This window comes from Choloepus didactylus, chromosome 7 (assembly GCF_015220235.1).
Source record: "Choloepus didactylus isolate mChoDid1 chromosome 7, mChoDid1.pri, whole genome shotgun sequence".
In the NCBI taxonomy this organism is placed as follows: Eukaryota; Metazoa; Chordata; class Mammalia; order Pilosa; family Megalonychidae; genus Choloepus; species Choloepus didactylus.
In genome coordinates, this window is record NC_051313.1 from 72,675,422 (window position 1) to 72,699,158 (window position 23,737).

The following is a 23,737-nucleotide window of genomic DNA, read 5'->3' on the forward strand; positions in this document are numbered from 1 at the left end:
GAATTCTTTCCATGAGCTGTTAAAAGACATTATCTGTTGCTATTACAGTAGATGCACACATACAAAAAGTACAAACTGCACAAACAAAATGCCTGTTAACCATTTCTCCCTCAGAACAAAGACAATTCTGTTCTTTAGATAACAACAAAACAAAAGGATTTATGCCTAAATCTTTTAACATGATTTTAACTAAGCTAATTTTTTTGGGGGGGTAATTATATTTGAGCCCTTCAAGATTTCATTTACGAGCAGCCCCTCTTTTAGAATCTCTATGGGATATTACCTCAAAAGGAAACTTAACTTTCTAACATGTTTTTGAAACTCACTGTCTAGTTATTTATTCTTCTACAACACACACCTCAGCCATGCTATTTGATGATTCAAGACACACTTATGCATACACAAAACATCTCAAGACCATGTACTTCCTTCTCCACAACTCTTCAACCCTCACTTCCATCTGTCATCAAATACGTCAGTGTTCTCCACATATCAATACTTTGCACGTGCTTACAAATTACTTTTTCTGACATGAAAACTCAATAGCTTCTGCTGTACAAACCCAGATTTTAAGACCAGGCATAAGGAAATGGTGTATTTTCTCTTAGGCACTTTGCTTATAATTAGTGCTTGTAAATTTCATTGTCACAGCATACTGAAAGAAGAAGATGAATTGTTCAATCATCTTTATATAAATTAATTATTAACATAGGCAAGCATAAACATAGGCTTCATGAATCTAAGTCCCTATATTTACACTGAAATACATTTAAAATAAGATTTTTTTAAACTATTGGTACTTGAGGATTTATCTAATTCTCAGTTGTTCTCAGCCAATGCTTAATTTAACCTGGTTTTATGTAGACATGAATATAGTATGCTCTTTTTACCCACCTTGAATTTTCTCATATCAGATAAACACTGATTCAGCTGTATTCACCGGATGTTCACTTCATCAAGGAACAAAGTTTGTCATGAACCATGGGGCTCCCTTCTCCTTATCCCTTCCCCTGACAGGGACACTCACACCCTTGGGTTCATATCCACTTACATTCCAGCCCTTGTGTTTGATGCTGAAGAGTAAAACATAGGAACTTTTGCCTGGGAATGAGCTGGCTCCATATCATTCTCCTAATATTTCTACACTTCTAGTGGGCACTCAGTGCTAGGTTCTAATTCCTTTTTAGTCTCTACATAGCTAAATTTTATCCTGTTGTCCAATTTCTTAGTAACTAGATTCTAGCCACACTGCCCAGTTAGCCTGTGGCTGGAATATATCTCTAGGGCTCCAATGCTCCACACTTGAATCCTTTCTCCTCAACCGCTAATTAAGAGAGAGAACTGTTGGATTGATCAAGAGATGCCCCAACATTCATCATCTGCCAAACCACTCTTTCTACTCTGACCCCTATCTGAATACTCAGGTTACAGATCTGCTTTTAGCCTGATTGACTTGAGTCTCTAGACACCTACTCAAATGTCACACTTTATCTCTTCTCTTCCATTTAGCCTGACACCCCATTGCCAGTGGATGCTGTTTGGACATCACACGGATTCTTCAAGTTTACCACTACTATACCATAGATGTACCCTCCAGCCTAGTTACCAATCAGCACCACACTCTTTCTCCACAATCCCTGCTTACAGAATAAATAGTCATGTTTTGTAGCCACTGGGAAATAAAAAGTAGGGGGATCAAATTGTATATTGTCCAAGCCAAGATACTTTTGAGAGAGAAAAGGGTATTATTAATAATTATTCTCAGACAACAATTATACTTGGCAAACTGGGATGTGCAGTCATCTCACACATGAAGGACAGAACCATTAGTGAGTACCTGACCAAACCAAACAAAACAAACAGCCAATATGTGGACTGGCCAGCACCCTATGACCTGGCAGCCTTTTTTAAAAAGATAATTAGGCCAAATATAGTCACACTTTGGAATTTCAAATAAGACATATCACAGATATCCAATTGGTAGCACGTGCTACAGTTTTAAATTTGGATTAGCACTGAAGAAGCTAGTGGAAAATGGAGAATCAAGTGAATGCTCAGCAAGAATCAAAACTAGTCTGATAAAGAGCCTGAGACCTGGCTGTACTACCAGGTCTTGTTGCTGGACTCCTTCAAGACTCTCATTTTACCCACACACTCTACTGCTTGACTTTTCCTGAGCTAATTCACATGGATTCCAATTCTTAAAACCAAACTCACTTGACTAGAATGAAATCTCCAAAAGAACTTTCAGCATTCCCTCTTCAACACTTCATACGTGCCCAATATAACCTAACAGGATCATCAGCCACTTACAAGCCTCTACCTGAGTCTTCCTTTTTCTTCAATTCATTGAACTCCTTCACTTCACTAAGTCATGAAGTTTTGTGACCTGCCTCGATGGCTACAAAACCACACTCTCTTCTCCACTCTCACTGACGCAGTCCCTCATCATCTTGTGTTCATTTTTAGAAGCCTTTCCCTCCTCCAAACTGCTTTTCTATTACCAATCCATCCAACCCCCAATACAGTTCAATACTCAATGATAAATGACATTCCTATGGACCAATAATAACAAAAAAGAAAATGAAAAAGGGAATAAAAAGGATTCTATAGTCACAGCAATTAAATATCTAAGTTATCTAAGGAATATTTTTAACCAAACATAAGCAAGAAGTTTATGGTAAATATACAGATTATTGAAGAAGCAAAGCTTTAACAAGTTGGGAAGATACACTATATTCATAAAAAGAAAGAATCTATATTGCCTAAATGTCATATTACCAAATTATCTATAAATTAAATGCAATTTCCATCAAATTTCCAACAGGTATGTATATGTGTGTGTTTAACTTGACAAATCAGTTCTCAAATTACCACAGAAGATACAAGGACCAAAAAGAAACCACAAAGAAGAGCAAGTTGGGAAGATATGCCCTACCAAATATCTAGCTTTATTATAAACTACACTGTTAAGACAGAAAGGTATTGGTGCAAGGATCTACAAAAATAGAAAGAAACACAATAGAGAGCCCATAAACAAAACCATGTGTACATGAAAATTAGATGCTGACAGAAGCGACAACACAGATTCATAGAAAAGGACAGACTAGTCAATAAAATGGTGCAGTCAAAAATAAAATGGGGTTCCTACCTCAAACCACACTAAAAAATAAGGATTAAAAATTATTGAAGACCTATTGAAAGATAAAACTTTAAAACTGTTCAAAGAAATAAAGAGAATATTTTTACAACTTTGGGATAAGGAAGAATTTAAATGAGAAAAAAGGAAGCACAACCAAAAATGGAAAGACAAATAAATCTGACCACAACAAAATTTAAAACTTCTCTGCATTGAAAGATACCATTAAAAGAGTTAAAATGCACACCACAGACTAAGAAAGGATATTTGCAATACATATAACTCATAAAGGTTTCTTATCCAGAATTATAAAGAGCTAACCCAAATCATAAGAAATGTTTACTTTCCCCCAGTAGAAAAATGGGAGGCAATTTATAGACAAGGAACCAGAATAGCCAATATGCTTATAAAAAGATGTTCAGCCTCACTAGCGATCAAGGAAATGCAGATTTAAAACCAGTAGGATGTCATTTCACACAAGATATCTCATATACCGCTGGTGAGTTCATATACAGTACAACAATATTCGATAACAATTTGAAAATATCTAGAAAAGGTGAAAATAGAAATAAGCTGTGACTCAGAAATTTCACTTCCAGGTATTTACCAGAGAGAAATATTACATATGGGTATGAGGAAACAGGTACAAAAATATTCCCTGAAGCATTATGTGTAATTGAGAAAATTGGATAAAACCCAAATGTTCGTTAATGAGAAAAAGAATAAATAAATTGTAAAAATTATGAGATATTCATACATGGAACACTAGCAGTTAGGAACAAAAACTATATGCATATATATATGCATGTAAGTAAATTATCAAAATTTTGCACCTACTGGACCATTCTCATCATGTTCTTATTTATCCCACTTATTCAAAATTTAAAAATAAAAATTCTCTTCACCCTACTGCCACCACCACATACCATCTTCCTGTACTTCCCTGTGCTACAAAACTCCTTGAGTTTTCTACACTAGCAGTTTCCAATTCCTCTCCTTTCATTTCCTCTTCAATATAGTCAGGCTTTTGCCCCCAACATTCCACCAAATTTTTTCTCATTAAGTTCACCATTGACCTCTGCGTTGTTAAACTCAGTTCTCAATATTCATCTGACAGGCCCTATCAGCAATATTTGGCATAGCTGTCCACATCCTCCTCGACACTGTCTTCATTTGGCTTCCAGAATATCACACACTTTTGAATTTCCTCCTACCTCACGGATCATTCCTTCCTAAGTCTTCTCTGATGCTCCCTTCTCTTCTCCCTGGTTTTTAAATGTTCAAGTGTCCCAAGGCTTCCTCTCTGTACCTATAATCTATCTGCACTCACTCCTTGGTGATCTTATCCAGTTTCATGGATTATACCATCCATATGTTGACAACTCTCAAATTTTTCCCAGCGCAGACTTCTTTCCCAGACTCTTCATCACCTAAGATAGACAATGTTTTTTTTCATTTACACAGTTACCACAGAGTAGCACTTTGAGATACACACTGCCTCTATATATTGAAATCAATATCCAGGACTGTACATTCATCACAAGGGAGAAAATTTCCCCTCTCGGTGGCGGCAAATAATTAACTGTTGTTTCCTGAATAATTTAGATAATTACCTCCATAAAAACCATTTATTACTTAAAAAAAAAATTCTTGCTTCCCCTCACCCCATTCCTCCTTCTGTTTTACTCTTTCCTGTTCTTACAGCAGTCTGTTGCAGTTGATGGAGATGATCTGAACATTTTCTCCTGAACTAAACAACAAAAACATCATATTCTGAGAACCTTGGTGGGCTAATTATCTTGATTTTCAATTTCTGATCTGGGCTAGGAAGACTGCACAGTAATTAAGCATATGGAATTTGGAGTCAGAAAGTCCTGTGTTCAAGTTCTGACCATGCCAACTCACTGGCTTATGTAAACATGGGCAAGTTACTTAACCATTCTGAGCTCCAATTTATTCACCTATAAAATAGGGACAGACAATAATAGTACATACACCACAGGGTTATTCTGCAGAGTAAATAAAATAATATGTATAAGGTGCTTAACAAGTGTCTGACACATAATAAACACTATGGGATCTTTAGGAACAATTATCATTAATTTTGATGGATGATTTTTCCTTGAGCTTAATGTTGAATAAACACATAGTTATGGCAGGCATTCCTTTCTGCAACCACTGGGATTAATAAGCATGAGTTTCCCTAGAAGTCACCTATATGCAAATACTTTTCTAGGTAGTGAGGAGTGTGATAAGAATAAATTAATAAAGCAGAATCACTTCTGTACTTAATTCTTAGAATCACTGAACTGTGGGTTTAGAAAGAACTTCAAATCTGGTCAACTATTTCAAACCAACTAAATGCCTGAATATCTTCAGCAACAACCTTTCCAGCCTATCCCTGTGCATTCTGGTGAGAAAAAGCTCATTATCTCCTAAGGCAGCTAGTCCATCCATGCTGAAAGCTCCTCCTTAAACTGAGCAAAAACCTGTTATCCTAAAATTTCTACCCAGTGGTCTTAATTTTATTTGTTAAAATTATAAAGAATGAAGCTAAAACCTCCACCAATTACTGTCTTCAAATATTTGAAAACCACTTTCCATTATAAAATGTTCTCAAATTGAAATATCTATGTCTTCTACAAAGTATGTCTTAAATTTCCCTTATTCTTCTGACGGTTTTCTTCCAAACCCATTCCAATGAAGATAAATTCCTCTTAAAGTAAATCCACATGAAAAAAAGTTTTAATTATTTTACTTGATATCAAAAGTTGAACTTAGAAAAGTATGGATTATTTTTGTAAAAAAAAATTGGAGAAAATGTGTCAACATCTCTCTTTCTATATATAGACTCACAAGCATTTTGTGCACACAGATAAATGAAACCACATAGAGTAGTAGTTAAGAGCACAGAATCTGGACTCAATTGCTTAGGTTCAAATCTTGGCTCAACACTTGCTGGAATGTGACTTGAGACAAATTATTTAACCTTTCTATCCTCAGTATTTTTGTTGTAGCTACCTCGCTGATGTTGTAAGGAATAAATGAATTAATATATGTAAAATGTTTGAAACAGCCATATTGTGAGGGCTTTAGCTTTTTTTTACATATAAACAACAGAAAAAGTAGAAGTGTATATGAAAATACATAAGACCACAAGACCTAAAATTACATTTACATTCATAGATGAAATGTTCATTTTTCCCGCTGAACTAAGACCTATAGTTTGAGTTCGATATAAGTGAAAGTATAAGTATATTCTGAACATGAGAGCCAAAACAGTAGAGTTTTACAATTAAAATCAGTTCAACAATGACTGACCACCTAAGTCTGTTAACCTGTAAGAGTACAAAACTGTATACAAAAGTCCTTTTCTCAAACAGCCCTTGGTATAGCTGAGAAGGCATGTAAGCAAATGACCGTAATATAGTACAAAGCATTCTATAATTAGTTATAAGGATAAAGTACTTGGGGAACACAGCAATACAATCTTAAAGAGAAGAGGCAATAATTCACACAAATGTTTTATTAAAGAACAACAACATCTAAATGGCTAAAGAAGAACTGTTTTGAATCATATCTTGAATACACTGATATTAATAAATTAGTTTTACATTTCCCATCCAGACTCAAAGGGTTGCAAACAAAGCCTTTCTACATGGAGCACAGAGTAGTTGCTGGGCTTATCAGCATAGCCTGATCTTACTGGAAGATTGGCCACTGATGCCTCTGGTTTCTTGGCTAGACATTCCCATCTGAATGGCACGATCAAGCAACAGTGGTTCCTAATGCCAGTGGCTCACAGAAGCCTCAATTCCCAACACAACTTCACTGTTCCACAGTGCAATAAAATTTGACTGTTGTTTCTGTTGCCATTGTATGCTACACATACCTCAAAGAGACAATGAGACTGTTCAAGAGGTAGAGTGTGACTTTAAGTTCCGTAGTTCATTACCAAAGGAATTAAAAGGAGAGTTTTAGGGCCCAATTTTATTCCATATAATTATTTCCATAAGACCTACTAACTGCCACTGACCTTCACAAAGAATTAACATGACAATCAAGTGAGAAGAAATATACCTTAAAGATCAAGAACATAGGCTATGGTTTCAGGTAAACTTAGGTTCAAATTTCAGCTCAGGTATTAATTAAAAAATAATCTCTTTATTTTGTAGAGGACACTATATTCTCGGAACTGGCTTTTTTTATTTTTAGTGATTAATTCTAAGCTAGTTACTTAACTTGTCTAAGCATTCCTCAAAAGTAAAATGGCATGATAACAGTAACTCTCTCTTAAGGTGGTGAAGACCATATAAGGAACAAATGTAACGTGCTTAGTCAATGCTTGATACAAAAATACTAGCTATTGTTATCGTTGTTGCTATCATCTAATCTGAAAACTAAAGAACAGTATAAGTTTAAGACATCACTTATCATTAAGTGACTAACCTATTCAAAACTTTCGAGTTACATCATCAACGTGGAAATGTAAGACATCCCCTGGGAAAGTCTCCTCTCAGAAACAACTTAATAAAAGAACAATTCCCACTTGCTTAAAACTCTGGAGGACAATAGAGACCAGAGGATGTGACAAATGCTGAATCAAAGTGAAAAATAAAAGGAAAAAGAAAAAGAAAAAGAAAAAGAAACACCAAAAAAAAATAAAAGATATACAGCCTGGACCCAGCAGTGAGAACCCACCTGGCCTCACTAGGTCCTGCACAGCTTAAAACTCACACACAGCATAGCCAGGGCACCTCCTGTTGTGGACGCAGAACATAAAGCCACTCACAGCAGCGAGTAAAAACCCAATGCATATTCAGGCACAGGGACCTGAGTCTGCAAAAACCCAAGACAGAACATAGGCAGCTGACTAGAATTACCTACAGAAGGGCCCCCAAGAAATATAAGAGAATGCAACAGAACTATTGGCAAGATGTGCACACACTCAGCCCAGTCTCTGACTACAGGATCACCTACATGAAAAAAATGGACCTTTTTGGATTGACCAATCTGGCTACCTGGGGCTGGATCCTTAAAGGAAAAGTAACTAGTGGCAGAAAAGCCTCACAGGAAAAAAAAGGGGTGGGGTGGGGTGGGGGCAGGGTATGAAACTGAACTGCTGCAATGCAGGATGGGTCTGAGAACTGGAAAGTGTAATAAAAGGGGGAAACTGAGTGAAGGAGGAAGTTAAATCAAAGGAGCTGGGGAGAAAATTCTGCACAAAAACAAAAAGAACACATATCAGAATTCCTGAAGAAGGAGGCTTTCTTCTGGAGGTTAAAAAAACCACAAAAGTCACAAATAAAAGAGCAATCTTAAAAGTTGTACCACATATCTATGACAAGAATCAAGAACAGAAGACCTGAGAAAATCTAAACAGTTAAACTCAGCCTACTCTAAAAGTCTAGTATAAATTGGACCAAGCATCAAAGAAGGATCTTGACATATAATAGATCTATAATAAAACCGTAGAAAAGAGGGAGAAACTGAACTTCAGAGATAACATATCAAAATAATCAGATGCCTAAATATCAGCAGAAAATTATAAGCTATATTAAGAAACAGGAAGATATGGCTCAGTCAAGGGAACAAAATTATAACTTCAGAGGAGACAAAGAATTTGGAACTACCAACCAAAGAAATTCAAACAAATCTCCTAAATCAATTCAAGGAGATAAAGGAAAATATGGATAGAAATAAATATAAGGATATTAAGAAGAAAATGAGTGAGCAAAAAGAAGAATTAGAAAGTTTAAAAAGAAACATAAGAGAAATTATGGGGATGAAAGGCAAAATAATGGAGATTAAAAATACACTAGAGGCATACAACAGCAGAGTTGTACAGGCAGAAGAAAGAATCAGTGAACTAGAAGAAAGGACAATCAAAATCATACAGTCAGAAGAACAGATAGAGAAAAGAACAAAAAAAATTGAGCAGTGTCTATGGAATTTGAATGACAGCATGGAGCATCCAAATGTATGTTATCATGGGTGTCCCTAAAGGAGAAGAGAAGGGAAAGGAAGCAGAAAGAATATTTTAGAAAATAACAGCCAAAAACTTCCCTACACTTATGAAAGACATAAATATACATGTCCAAGAAGAGCAACATACTCTAAACAGAATAAATCCTAATAGACCTACTGTGATACACATACTAATCAGAATATCAAATGCCAAAGATGAGGGGAGAATTCTGAAAGCAGCCAAAGTTATTCAATACATACAAAGGATCTTCAACAAGACTAAGTGCCGATTTCTCATCAGAAACCATGGAAGTGAGAAGGCAATGACATGATATAGTTAAGATACTGAAAAAGAAAATTGCCAGTCAAAAATTCTTTATCTGGCAAAACTGTCATTCAAAAATGAGGGAGAATTTTAAACATTCACAGATAAACACAAACAGAGAAAGTCAGTCACCAAAAGACTTGCCCTATAAGAATTACTAAAGGGAGTCCTTCAGGTTGAAAGGAAAAGATAGAAGACAGTACCTTGGAGCAGTGTGAAGAAGTGAAGATCTTCAATAAAGGTAACTAAAGGGTAAATGCAAAATGCAACAGTACTGTATGCTCAATATATAACTAATCTTTAATTCCTGTAAGAATTAGGATACAATTGAATTAGTTCTATTAACAAATAATGGACACACAAGCTATAAAGAGGTAATGTGGGACAGAAACAACATAGAGACAGAAGATGGGGACAGATGGGAGCAGAGATGTGTATGCTATTGAACTTAAATTGGTATCTTCTCAAATTAGAAGGTGTTCTGGTTTGCTAAAGCTGCCATTATGCAAAATACCAGAAATTGATTGGCTTTTATACAGGGGATTTATTAGGTTACAAATTTACAGTTCTAAGGTCATAAAAGTGTCCAAATTAAGGCTTCAACAAGAGGATACCTTTACTGAAAAAAGGCCAATGGCATTTGGAACACCTCTGTCAGCTGGGAAGGCATGTGGCTGGTGTCTGCTGGTCCTTAGCTCCTGGCTTCTGGTTTCAAAATGGCTTCTGTGTCTTTTGGCTTCTCTCTCTCAGCCTCTGTGCATCCTTGCTTGTTCTCCCAGGGCATTACTGAGCATCTAGGGTCCTCTCTTACCTTCTCTGGGGCAAACTCTGGGCTTCATCTCTTAGCTTAGCATCTGCAAACATCTTTCTGGCTTCATCTGGGTCTGTGTCAGCGTTGCTTCTCCCAGGGGAAAACTCTGGATTACATATCTTAGCTTTTCTCCAAAATATCTGTCTCAGCTTCTCTGAGCTCCTTCTGTCTGTGAGCTCTCTTAAAGAACTACAGTGAACTAATCACTGGAAGGGTGGGGTCACATCTCCATAGAAATGATCTAATCAAAAGGTCTCACCTACAGTTGGGTGGGTCACATCTCCATGGAAACAACCTAATCAAAAGGTCCCACAATAATCAAAAGATGAATAAGTCAGCCCCCACAAGAGTACAATAAAAAATATGGCTTTTGTGGGGGATTAATAGATTCAAACCAGCACAGAAGGCTTTAAAGGTAGGTTATGTAACACAAACCAGTAAAAAGGCATTTTAAAAATATACAGAAATTGAAATGAGAAAGGGATCAGTTAGATGCATCACAAAAGATCAATTAAAAAAAGGAGGCTACAATAAAGGACAGGAGAAAAAAGAAAGATACATGACATAGAAACCAAAGGAAAAAATGGCTGAAGTACTGCCTTTACAGTAATAACATTGACTGTTAATGGATTAAACTCTCTGATCAAAAGATACAGAGTGGCAGAATGGATAAAAAGAGCACAACTATATGATGTTTACAAGCAACTCACCTTAGACCAAAAGACACAAGTAGTTGAAAGTAAAAGGATGGAAATAGATAATCCATGCATATAGTAACCAAAAGACAGCTGGTGTAACTATACTAACATAGGACAAAATAGACTTTGAGGAGCTTTAATAGTCAAGAGCCATTACAGGAGACAAAGAAAGACACTATATATTAATAAAAGGGGCAACCCACAGAGAAGAAAACAATCATAAACATTTATGCACCTAACCATGATACCCTAAAATAAACAAAGCTATACTTGCAAAACTGAAGAGAGAAATAGATACCTCTACAATAATAGTTGGAGACTTCAGTACACAGCTGTCATCAACAGATAGGACATCTAGTTAAAAGATCAATAAGGGAAAAAGAGAACTTGAGAAACATGATAAATGCACTACACCTAACAGACATATTCAAAACAGTACACCCTCAAACAGTAGGATACACATTCTTCTCAAGTACACATAAATCATTCTCCAGGATAGACCACAGGTGGGGTCACAAAACAACTCTCAATATATTTGAAAGGATTAAAATTATACAAAGCATCTTCTCTGACCAAAATGGAATGAATCTGGAAATCAATAACAGGTAGAGAACACCACAAATATATGGAAGTTAAAGAAAACACTCTTAAACAAGCAATCAAAGAACTAATCACAATGGAAATCAGTAAATATCTTAAGACAAATGAAAATGAGAACACAACATATCAAAACTTCTGGATGCAGCAGAGGCAGTGCTCAGAGGGAAAATTATAGCCATAAATAATTACATTAAAATCAGCTAAAATCAAAGACCAAACGGCACATCTGGAAAAAAACAGAAAAAAAACAGCAAATTGAACCCAAAGCAAGCAGAAGGAAAGAAATAACAAAGATTAGAGCAGAAAAACTTAAACAGAAAATTAAGTAACAATAGAAAGCATTAACAAAACCAAAAATTGGTTCTTTGACAAGATCAATAAAATTGGCAAACACTTAGCTACACTGACATAAAAAAAAGAGAGTACACAAATAAAATCAGAAATGAGAGAGGGAGTATTACTACTGGACACCACAGAGATAAAAAGGATCATAAGAGCACACCATAAACAACTGCATGCCAACAAACTAGACAACTTAGATGACATGGATAAATTCCTAGAAACACACAAATAACATATACTGATTCTAGAAGAAATAGATTTCAAAAGACCAACTGCAAATAAAGAGACTGAATCAGTCATCAAAAACCTCCCAACAGAGAAAAGCCCAGGACCAGAAGGCTGCACAGGGAAATTCTATCAAACATTCCTAGAAGAATTAATACCTATCCTGCCCAAAGTCTTCCAAAAAACTGAAGAGGAGGGAACACTACTTAACTCATTCTATGAGGAAAACATCACCCTGATACTAAAGCCAGACAAAGATACTACAAGAAAAGAAAATTACAAACCAAATTCTCTTATGAACATAAATGCAAAAATCCTCAAAAAAATCCTAGCAAATCGAATCCAACAGCACATTAAAAGAGTTATATGCCATGATCAAGTTGGTTTTATCCCAAGTGGTTCAACATAAGAAAATCAATTAATTTAACAGAACAAAGGGGGAAAAAACACTTAAATCATCTCATTTGACAGAAAAGGCATTTGACAAAATTTAGCATCTTCTCTTGATAAAAACACTTAGAATACTAGAAATAGAAGGAAACTTCAACATGATAAAGGGTATATATGAAAAACCCACTGCTAACATCATACTCTAGTGAAAAACTAAAAGCTTTCCTATAAGATATGGAACAAGACAAGGATGCCCACTGTCAGCACTGTTATCAACACTGTACTGCAAGTTCTTGCCAGAGCAATTAGGCAAGAAAAAGAAATAAAAGGCTTCCAAATTGGAAAGGAAGAAATAAAACTTCCACTATTTGCAGATGTGATCCTATATATACAGAAAGTCCTGAAACAATCTACAACAAAGGTACTAGAGCTAACAAACAAATTCAACAAAGTGGCAGGGTACAAGATCAACATGCAAAAATCAGTGATTTTCTATATATTAGCAATGATCTATTTGAGGAGGAAATGAAGAAAAAAAATTCCAATTACAATAGCAAGTAAAAGAATCAGATATCTAAGAATAAATTTAACCAAGGATGTAAATGACTTATATACAGAAAACTACAAAACCTTGCATAAAAAAATCAAATAAGACCTAAATGAATGGAAGGACAGTCCATGCTTATGGATTGGAAGAATAAATACTGTTAAGATGTCAATTCTACCCAAAGCAATTTATAGATTCAACACAATCCCAATCATAATCCCAACAGCCCTCTTTGCAGAAATGGAAAAGCCAATCATTAAATTTATTTGGAAGTGTAAGGGACCCTGAATAGTCAAAACCATCTTGAACAAGAACAAAGTTGGAGGACTCTCATTTCCTAACTAAAACTTATTACAAAGCTACAGTATTAAAAACAACATGGTACTGGCACAAAGATGGATATACAGACCAAAAGAATCAAATTGAGAGTTTAGAAAGAGTCTCACATCTGTGGCCAACTGATTTCTGGAAAGGCTCCTAGGTCCACTCAATTGGAAAAGAATAGTCTCTTTGACAAATGGTTTTGGGAGAACTGGATATCCACATGCAGAAGAATGAAATCTTCTCACACCACATACAAAAATTAACCCAAAATGGATCCAAGAGCTAAATATTAAGAGCCAGGATTATAATACTCCTAGAAGAAAATGTGGGCAAGCATCTTCAGTATCCTGCTAGGCAATGGTTTCTTAGACTTTACATTTGAAGCACAAGCAACAAAAGAAAAAATAGATAAATGGAACCTATCAATAGTCAAAATGCATCAAAGGGCTTTATCCTGAAAGTGAAAAGGCAACCTACTCAACGGGAGAAAATATTTGGAAACTATTTATTCAATAAAGGTTCAATATCCAGAACATATATTGAAATCCTACAACTCAATAATAAAAAGACAAACAATATAAAATGGTGCAACCACTGTGGAAGACAACTCAGATAACTCCTCGGAAAGTTAGGTATAAAATTACCATATGGCCACAGCAATCCCACTTGCAGGGATATACCCAATAGAATTGAAAACAAGGATTCAAACAGATTTTGCACCCTGATAGTCATAGTGACATTATTCACAATTGCCAAAGAACAGAAGCAACCCAAGTGTCCATCAATCAATGAATGGACAAATAAAAGGTGGTAAATACATACAATGGAATATTATTCAGCCATAAAAAAGGAATGAAGCTCTGATACATGTGAAAACAAACTCGAACCTTGAAGTCATCATGTTGAGTTAAATAAGCCAGACACAATAGGACAAATGTATGATCTCACTGACATGAAATATTTAGAATAAGCAAAGTCATTTAGAGTTAGAATCTGAAGTACACATTACCAGGGGATGGGTTGGGGGTAGGGGATGGGGGGTTAATGCTTGAGTTGTACAGTTTCTATATGGGTTGATTGTAAAGTTTTGCTAATGAATGGTAGTGATGGTAGCACATTGTGGATGTAATTAACATTACACAGTAAATGTAATTAAAAGCACTGAATTTTATATACGAATGTTGTTAAAAGGGGAAATTATAGGTTGTATATATGTTTCTACAATAAAAATTTTAAAAATCAACTTAGGACTGTACAACCCAAACAGTGAACCCTATTGTAAATTATGGACTATAGTTAGTAATACAATTATAGATAAGAATACAATTGTAAAAATGTGCTTTCATGAATTGTAACAAATATACCACACTAACAAAAAGTGTTAATAGGGTGGTGTATGCAAACTTTGTATTTTATGCATTTTATGTGTGACTTTTCTGTAAACCTACAAACCTACAACTTCTCTAATTAAACAAACAAAAAACCTTCATCTCTGTTTTAGTTTCCCAGGCTACTTAAGCAAATACCATGAAATGGGTTGGCTTAAACAGTGGGAATTTATTCGCTCACAGTTTTGAGACCAGGAAACCGTCCAAATCAAGACATCATCAAGATGATGCCTTTTCCATGAAAGACTGTGGCATTCTAGGCCGGTGATCCTTGGTTCCTCCTGTGGCAGCATCTACTGGTCTCTTCCTTCTCTTCCAGGTTCTGTTTCAGCTTCTTGCTTCCTGTGGCTTTCTCTTTCTTTGCCTGACTTTCACTCTCTAATAAAGGATTCCAGCAATAGGATTAAGACCCATCCTGAGTGAGGTGGGTCACACTTTAACTGAAGTAGCCTCATCAAAAGTTCCTACTTACAGTGGGTTCACACCCACAGGAATGGATTAAATTTAAGAATATGTTTTTCTGGGGTACATATAGTTTCAAACTACCACAAATTCCCTCACCCCTGAACTTACATACAGATTAAAACCACATTCCTCCAGGTGAGGAACACAAACATTCCTATTCTATCTTTAATCAAAGCAGTCAAAAATTTAAGTCCCCACCTAGCAACAGTCAACTAAATAGTCACAATGCTCTTTCAGAACTATTTTCTTCGTCTCTTCATGGAATAATAAGCAGGCCCAAGGTTTCAGTGACTGACACTAAGTTTTCTATATGTTTTAATTTATGTTCCATTTGGTTTGCTGGCGTTTAGAATTTCAGGAAATAGAAAGGCATTGCTCCTTTTAGGGGTCTCTTAATAAAACCTGATGGTAAAATGTACACTTAGAATATCATGAAAGAGGAGATCTAACAAATTGAGACCATACAGTAGTACTCCATGTCACTGGGCATTTGACACAAGCAAAATAGATAAAATGCAGAGATTAAGAATTCCAAACAGATATGACCTTTACCTAAAGAAAGTTTAAATAATCCTGAGCTAGGAAAGCCCAATTAAGATGAATATAGTTCAGAGTAATAAGAAGCACTACATTCCGATAAATAGCCGGAAACCACCACCCAGACAGAAGTATCAAGAGGCAGGTAAGAACAATAATGGTTTTCCCCAAGATATAAAAGAATATAAATGTTTAGATGAAGGTCACATTTTCATTCCCAGGTGGGAATTATTTCAAGTAAGTTTCAGTGTATGTTCATAAAAGACATTTTGTAAAAGTTATGCCAAAATGACTTGAGAAAGGCCACTGCCCTGGAGATGGCTAGGTTGAACATTATGAACCATCTTGAGAAATGGATTAAGCTGGAAATTTAAGCCTTTGAAGATAAAATGGAATGGAATTTTGATTTGTGACTGAAATTAGGGCATTTTAGACATTGCTCTGCTAATGAGTTAAGAGCAAAGATGGTGCTAAAATAGAAACAATTATTAAATTCAAGAAATCTCAAATCCCTCGGGATTTGAAACCACAAAAATATACACACTATGCTATTAAAATTGGATATGCTGGGGCGGGGAGGTAAGGAGAGGGGAAAAAATAATTTTTAAAAAAGTAGAAAAATTATTAAATGAAAGTATAAAATATTAAATTCTATCCATGATATTGCTATGTGATTATGTATATTACACATTCACATGGTGATACGAACAAATGAGGATGATGATCTGATTAAAGGATGGACTCCTGGCAATTTTTGACTTGAATTTCTGTTATGGTGTTTTTTGTTAGTTCTTTTGCTTTTGTTTTTGGCTTTGGTCCACATGCATGGACACTGTTTAGAGTTCTTTGGCGAGTGAAGGGAGAAGCAAGGGAAGTGGGGATGGCCTTTCTATTGAGGAACTGTAGGTGGGCAGGGCAGGATTCTGATGGGAGTGAGACAGGTTCTGGGGGGGGTTTCACACAGAATCAGCAGGTACACTCCCACAAGCCATCCTGGGCTCTGATCACAGGTCACACTCCAGGCACTTGGACAAGCACGATAGGGATGTGGGTAGCACAGGTTCCTCCTCTATTAGGATGGCCATTGCTGGGATGCAGGAAAGGCTAAGGGGTCTGCAGCTGCCTGAAACTGAGGTAGACCTCCTCTGCTCTGCTCAACTTGTCAAGCTGGGATCAGGTTCAGCAGCTCAGGATCTGCCATCTCATTAAACCAAGATTCCATGGGCACTCCATTCTCTGGGTAGAATACTTGTAAGAGAGGCAGGCAAGTTGTTCAGGATGAAGGTTTTCCCCAGGTTCCTCCCCAAGTGACTGAGCTTCTTTACATAGAAGCCCTGGTGGAACACACAGGACTCCCAAAATAGGCAAACCTGGATACCCCCCACTAGTCTAGCAGATCCATCATAGGTCAGCATACTTAGCCAGATTGGCAGTGAAGAGGACACATTCAAAGCGTTCTCCCAATCTTCTCAGGAATTAATCCACATATGGCCTCTTGCACACATATACCTAGTGAGAGGTCCCCTCAATCTCTATAGGCTCTATGAAGCCAGCATTGTTGGTTGGCTTAAAGGAGCTATGCACAAGGATTTCATTAAGGTCACTGACTATTCAGATCCTTCCTAGATCTTCCTCTGTCACCTGTGAGAGCAGGCAGTCCTTGGGATCGGATAAAACTGGTACTGGAGACACGAGCAGATCCAACTTAGTGGTGTTGGTTTCCTTCATCAGACACCTGGGTGGAAGAGCTTGACTGGCCAACATGCTGGGTAGAAAATAACAAAAAAATGGCCTTAAAGATGTTTCATCCATGATGCTTCTTGGGACAGGACTTGGAGCCCAGGCCTCACATTGTGAGAATCTTCCTTTCACCTGGGTGATGATGGAGCCATGTTACATCTAACATTCTGTGGGCCCAAGGTGGCTGGGCAGGGGGACCATCATGAGCATGGGTTGGGCTAGGCTGTGGGGCCTGAGCGGGGCCTGCTTGGCTTCAGTTCTCAACAGAGACTCTGACTCCCACAGCTCTTCACACTCCCTCCTTTTGTTCCCTCCTGGTACCAGAAAAGCAGGCTGGCAGCGGCTCTTCCAGGTGCCCCCAGCCCCAAACTCCCCACAGCAGCTCTGTGCTTTTAAAATGTGCTTGCAATAAATTAAGAGTATATGTATATATGTTATAGAGAGAATATAAATATGTGTGTGTATATGAAGAGAAAAGTGATTGTTAACTGTTTAAAGGAGACCCATATAAATTATTTGATAAAACACTAGACCTTTGGAAAAATACTGATCTGTAAAACACATCTACTACAGAATCACAATTAGTTATTCATTGTAACAAATGCCTACTTTTCTCTCTCTGTTGACAGTTCAAAAGAACTAGTCAGTCACCATTATGATGTGAAACCTCTGTGGCTGATGCAAGGGTAAAACACCTTCATTTGTTAATAATGTGGTAACACTCTATGGCAAAATACACCTTTGAAATGCAGTAATATTTATGATTCTAGTTATATTTATTAATTCTTTTTGTGCCCCAATATTCAAATGCATACTATGGATAAGCTCTGAGCTGGGAACTAGAAAATATGTTGTTGTATGTTTTACTTCCTGAGGCATCATGATCTATATCATGAATTGACAAACTACGGTCTGAAATCCAGTCCCTCCCACTCAATTGAGTATTGTCTGTGGCTGCTTTTGTGCTATAATGGCAGAGTTGAATAGTCAAGACAGACCATATGGCAACAAAGCTGAAAATATTTACTATCTGGACCTTCACAGAAAAACCTGTCAGCCCTTAATCTGTATGTCAATTCCTAGCTATAAGATTAATTACATAGCATTGCAGTAGGTTTCAATTTTATCTAATGGAACAACCCCTTCACTCTTCTTTCTTAGCTATTTTTGAGCATTTGTTCATCTATATCAAGTTTTCAAATATTTTTAGGAAATTAAAAAAAAACTTAAAAACTCCACTGAAATTCAAATTGGAATTGTATTAAATGGTATTTAGGTGATGAAGTCTTACTTTAAGGGCTTCCATAAGATTTTATTCTTTTCTTCATATGTCTACTCATTCTTTATTTTAAAATGTGTTTCTAAGTATTTTATAGTTTTATTATTATTGATTATTTATTGCTGTTCTGAGTAGGACTTTTAAAATAATTTTCTATTTCTGGCTAATTATTGCTAGTACAGGGAAACGTTGTTGGCTTTTGTTTTTAAATATTGACTGTGAATCAAGCATACTTTCTCAATTCTATTATTAATTTTAGTATTCTTTAGTCTCCTGGGTTTCACAACTGTACTATCATGTCCTCTAAAATACAAATAATGGTATTTTTCTTTTCCATCTTTATTAACAACTTTTTCAAATTTTCTAGTCTCTTGTAATTATTTAGAACCTCCAAGAATAGTGTTGGTTAATAATAATTAGAGCAGGCATCCCTGGTTTGTTCCTGATCTGACCACTGGTTACTTCTCTAACCTCATCTCCTACAACCCTTGCTCACTCTGCTATAACCACACCATTCTTGCTGTTCCTCCAACAGGCCAAACACGTTCCTGCCTCAGGCCCTTTGTACTTGCTATCAATACTACCTACTCTTTCCCCAGATATTTACATGGCTTCCTCCTTCACTTAATTCAAATATCTGCTCAAAAGACACTACCTGAGAGTAGTCATCCCTGCTCAACCATATGACATAGCACCTCCCTATACTTTAAAACTGCTTCAGCTTTTTTCATAAAATTTATTATATATTTATTAGTATATTTGTCTATTGATTGTCTCCCCCAATAGCATCTAAGCTCCAAGAGAGCAAAATATTTTCTGTTCTGTTCACTGCTATGTCCTCCATTTCTAGAACACCTGGTTCCTGGTTCTAGAAAGTTTTCAATGAATACGGATTGAAGGAATAAACTGAATAGATACAAAATTTTATTGAGAATGTCCTTTGTGTGCCCTAGTTTGGCAGTATGTCTTCTGTAGTGTTTTAGTAAATACTTTTGCCATTGGATTATTGGGCAGGTGCCAGGCTCCCTGAGGCATTCTCAGCCTCCCAAGTCCAGTGATCTCTGGCAATATTAAGGTCCTAACACTATACCGCTCCACTGCTAGTTCTTTCAACTTGCAGAAAGGAGAACAAAGTCCTCAAGACTTCTTAGAGCACAGGCTGGCGCCAGGCTGAGTCACAAGTACACCTCTGGTCTTTGCATACATGCCTCTTCTGGCTCAGGTTTTGTTTAAAGAGCAGTGGCAGTATGAAGTGCTACCTATGGCTCATATAAAGCCCCCTTCACCCCTCCAAGTCTACCTTAATAAGCAAAATCGGCATAAAAGCCCTGTGCATGCAAAGAAAATATTTCAGGACAAGTCCTCTAGCTTGTTCCTCTGCTTGAAAATCCTGAAGTTCCTGTTTTAGGTGGCTGAGAGGAGCTCAAGGACACAGGTATAAACTGCAATCTTTAGAATTCCCCAAGCCTCCCCAAAATCTGATTCTCCCTACTGTAAGTAAATTCAATTTTAATTTAGAAAAATTATATAAGTTAATAAACATTCAAGAAAATGAATGAAATGAAAGTTGCCACTATCTACTTAAACATTTTTGAATCATGAAAAAAAAAGATTCAATAATAGCTCAAAGTTCACTGATCTATGGACAAAACTTAAGTTTTTAAGTTTTATCAATGCATTATCTAAGAAATCATAAAAACAAAATTTAAATGAACCATCACGTATTTTTTCCTGGAAGTGGGAAAAGAGTTTGCTTATTTCTAACAGCATGATAGCTTTCTTAGTACATCTAGGCATTCCTCAAATTTTCCTGGGGGAAGTCTCTTTAAATTTATTCCTCTACTATTGAACATTACATCTGGCTGAGGAAAAATGTCTTACATACTTTATTTATTATAAGCTATTTGGAAGGTTGTTACTGTTTTCTCAGAAAGTACCCCAAAGTCATTCCTAAGGGCCTAATCACCACCTATGGTGGTTGGAAAAAGTAACCACTCTGTCATCCCACAATCCTAAGAGAAAATATTTCCAAACCTCTTATAGTGGGTTCTTTCTGTGGCTCAAGAGAATAAAAAGCAAGAAAACTATAATGAGTTACAGATTTACTCTTATTCGATAACAGCTCTACCATTAGTGGAATGCTTTATAATTTTCAAAACCTCTCATCAAATAATCAAGACCACACTGTTACCTCAAGAACAACACTTCTAGATCCATAACCACAGGATTCCCTTTAAGGAGTTTTATAGTCATCCCACTAAAAGCAGACAGCATAATTATTAATTTATATTTTTTATATTACAGTATTATTTAACTTAATTTATATCAATATAAATTAATTTATATAATTTATAAATTAATTTATATAGTTTATATTATTAATTTATTTTAAGTAATTATTATTATTAACTTCAGGATTCAGCTCAGGTTATTAAAGACTTATAGAGCACCCAAAAATAAGAACTGGAGTGTTAATAAGCTAATAGGATTTTAAAAACAAATAGACTTCTGGAATGCAAAAGCTGAAATTAAATTTATGCAAACTGGAATCCAGATCCTTCTCCAGGGTGAGCATAAATCACCCACTATTTTTTTTTTAACATAGCAGAATTATATTAGAATGTGAGAGCCCTAAAAAAATGAAATAATCCTGATGCAATCAAAAAATTTGGTTAACTAGATCATTTTTGAGGGCCCTTGGAAATCAACTAGACTTCTTGAAAGGACTTTAATAGTTTAAGTAACTAAACAATTCTTCAGTCTCCCCTAAAGTTTTCTAATGCTATGATACAATTTACATGGACAACATAAAGAAGTACATTGCTTTTCCACAAAAGAGACTGAAATGATTTATATAAACTGGACCAGATTTACAGCTTTTATTTAACATAGACAATCTGGAATACACATTTAACCCATTTGGGGTATTTTGCTTAATTTACTCTGTTACTCTGAAAAATCACTCTATCTATAGTAACTAACATAACCAGATAAGGTGTTAACTCACTCAAGAACCTCTTATTTACCCTTTAACTGTGGCAAACTTTTTTCAAGACTAGGGATTACAAAGAATGTCTAAATTTCATAAAGTGGGAAAGAAAATAGAGAAAGGTGACTCACTTGCCCAAGGTCATCCAGCGACCAATGGAAAAGTCAGGGCCAGAGATCCCTCTCCATGCCCCAGAGCTCTGTATATAACCAGACCATGCAGGCTGCCTTACAGGCTGGCAGCCTTCAAAAGCCAGGATAATACATTTAATCACAGCAAAAGAAGGAAGGAATATATCAGGTTATCCTCAGAAAGGCTAAAGACAGGCATCTGCTACAGAAAAAACTGACAGCTCCAGCTGGAAGCCTTTCTCACCCTTTCTCCAAAACAGGTTAAGTGATCCAAGCAAATTCAACTTCTTACTGTATATTCTGTTGAATAACTTTGGGGAGACAATTGGTAAAACCAAGGAAGGAGAAATATTCATGACTCACACCCTTGTTTACTTGTCAACAGACCCAACACAACATCCATCTAGTCCTACCATCTTCATTTTGATTAGCAGGCAAAATGGGATGCAAATCAATCCTACTTTTCTAGCCTTGGCTTAATAAAATGACTAGAGGCTTCATTCCAATAAGACCATGCATGCTGTCTCTCAAGATTAATAGCTATGAAGTTTCCATGAGCCTCCTTTGCCCAGGGGTGGAACTGTTATGGACCACAATTTACTTGAGAAATTCTGTTTTTTTAGCACCCTTTCCTGGTAATACAAGAAACTTCTCATTGAAAATCCTTATATGCAACTTATTATTGGACTAAATATCTCACAAGACCCATACATTAAAAAACTACTTCATGGAAAAAAATAAATAAGGCCCCATAGACTACAATGGAAGGTCATCAATATGGTCACCAAGCACTCCTTGTCCTAAAATGTACACTACAAAAATTCTCATTGCCATAATTTGGCAACATCTATCAGCTACCTACATAGCCCTGATCAACATACACTTCAATAACTTGATGTTAGATTAAAAGTAAACAAAATTCCATTTATAAAAAGTCACTGATAAAATAGCTAAGATCATATAACAAAGTACAATTAACAATAAAAAGTACAATTAACAATGAAAGAAGAGGGTCAGTAGTCACTAATGGGTAAAACAAGGTTAATAACAATACTAAGGGTTATTAAAAATTTATAACAACTTAGTCGTATTTTCCCAAATATTGATCTGTAAAGAATAAGTAAACAATGTGGACAAACATGGAGAAAATAATGTACTACCATGTTGACATGAAGAAAATGTTGAATTTTTTGTGAACTAAACGTTTTTGATGTAAGATGCAATCTTTAGCAAATTCAAAATTCTCTTCCAAGTTTATCCAGTCATTGGTTAAAGAACAAAAACACCTAGGTACCCTTTTAAGAGAAGAACATTCACTGAAGTATTATTCCTAATATTATGCACTGTAATATATCCTATATTGGTATTTCATAAAGGTGTTTTTAAAACTTCTAGTCCTTTTACTTTCTATTGTTTTTATCTATAACATCCCTGACATATGTGCATCCACTTAACATATCCAATAACATGAACTCACTACCTTTTCAGAAATTTCAAAAAAGTAATATAAATAGCACAGATCTCCTTTTGGGACATGATAGGAGAAGCAGGAGAACACAGTCTTTCTAAGCATTTGGTTAATCAGACCATATCTAAGGTATTATTTTTAAGCCATTTGAAGTTAGAAAGGTCACTGAATATTGAGAGTATTTCCAGGGAATGGCAGTCAGAAAGGTAAGGAATCTGAAAACCAAGTGATTTAAGTAACAGCTGAAAGGGATAGATAGACTACTTAGCCTTGAGATAAGAAGACTATGTGTATGAGAAGGCTTGTAAACTGTCTTCAAATATTTGAAGACAAGTCATGAAAGAAATAGGTACAAACCAGATCTTACAAGAA

At 36.0% G+C, this 23,737-nt stretch overlaps 1 protein-coding gene and 1 pseudogene across 4 annotated transcripts in view; both read right to left on the minus strand.

The window, feature by feature from the left end:
* BCKDHB (branched chain keto acid dehydrogenase E1 subunit beta) overlaps nt 1-23,737 on the minus strand; it is a 268,629-nt gene that overhangs the window by 105,642 nt on the left and 139,250 nt on the right. The gene's annotated exons all lie outside the window — the stretch shown is intronic.
* LOC119539411 lies at nt 16,680-17,657 on the minus strand (annotated as a pseudogene).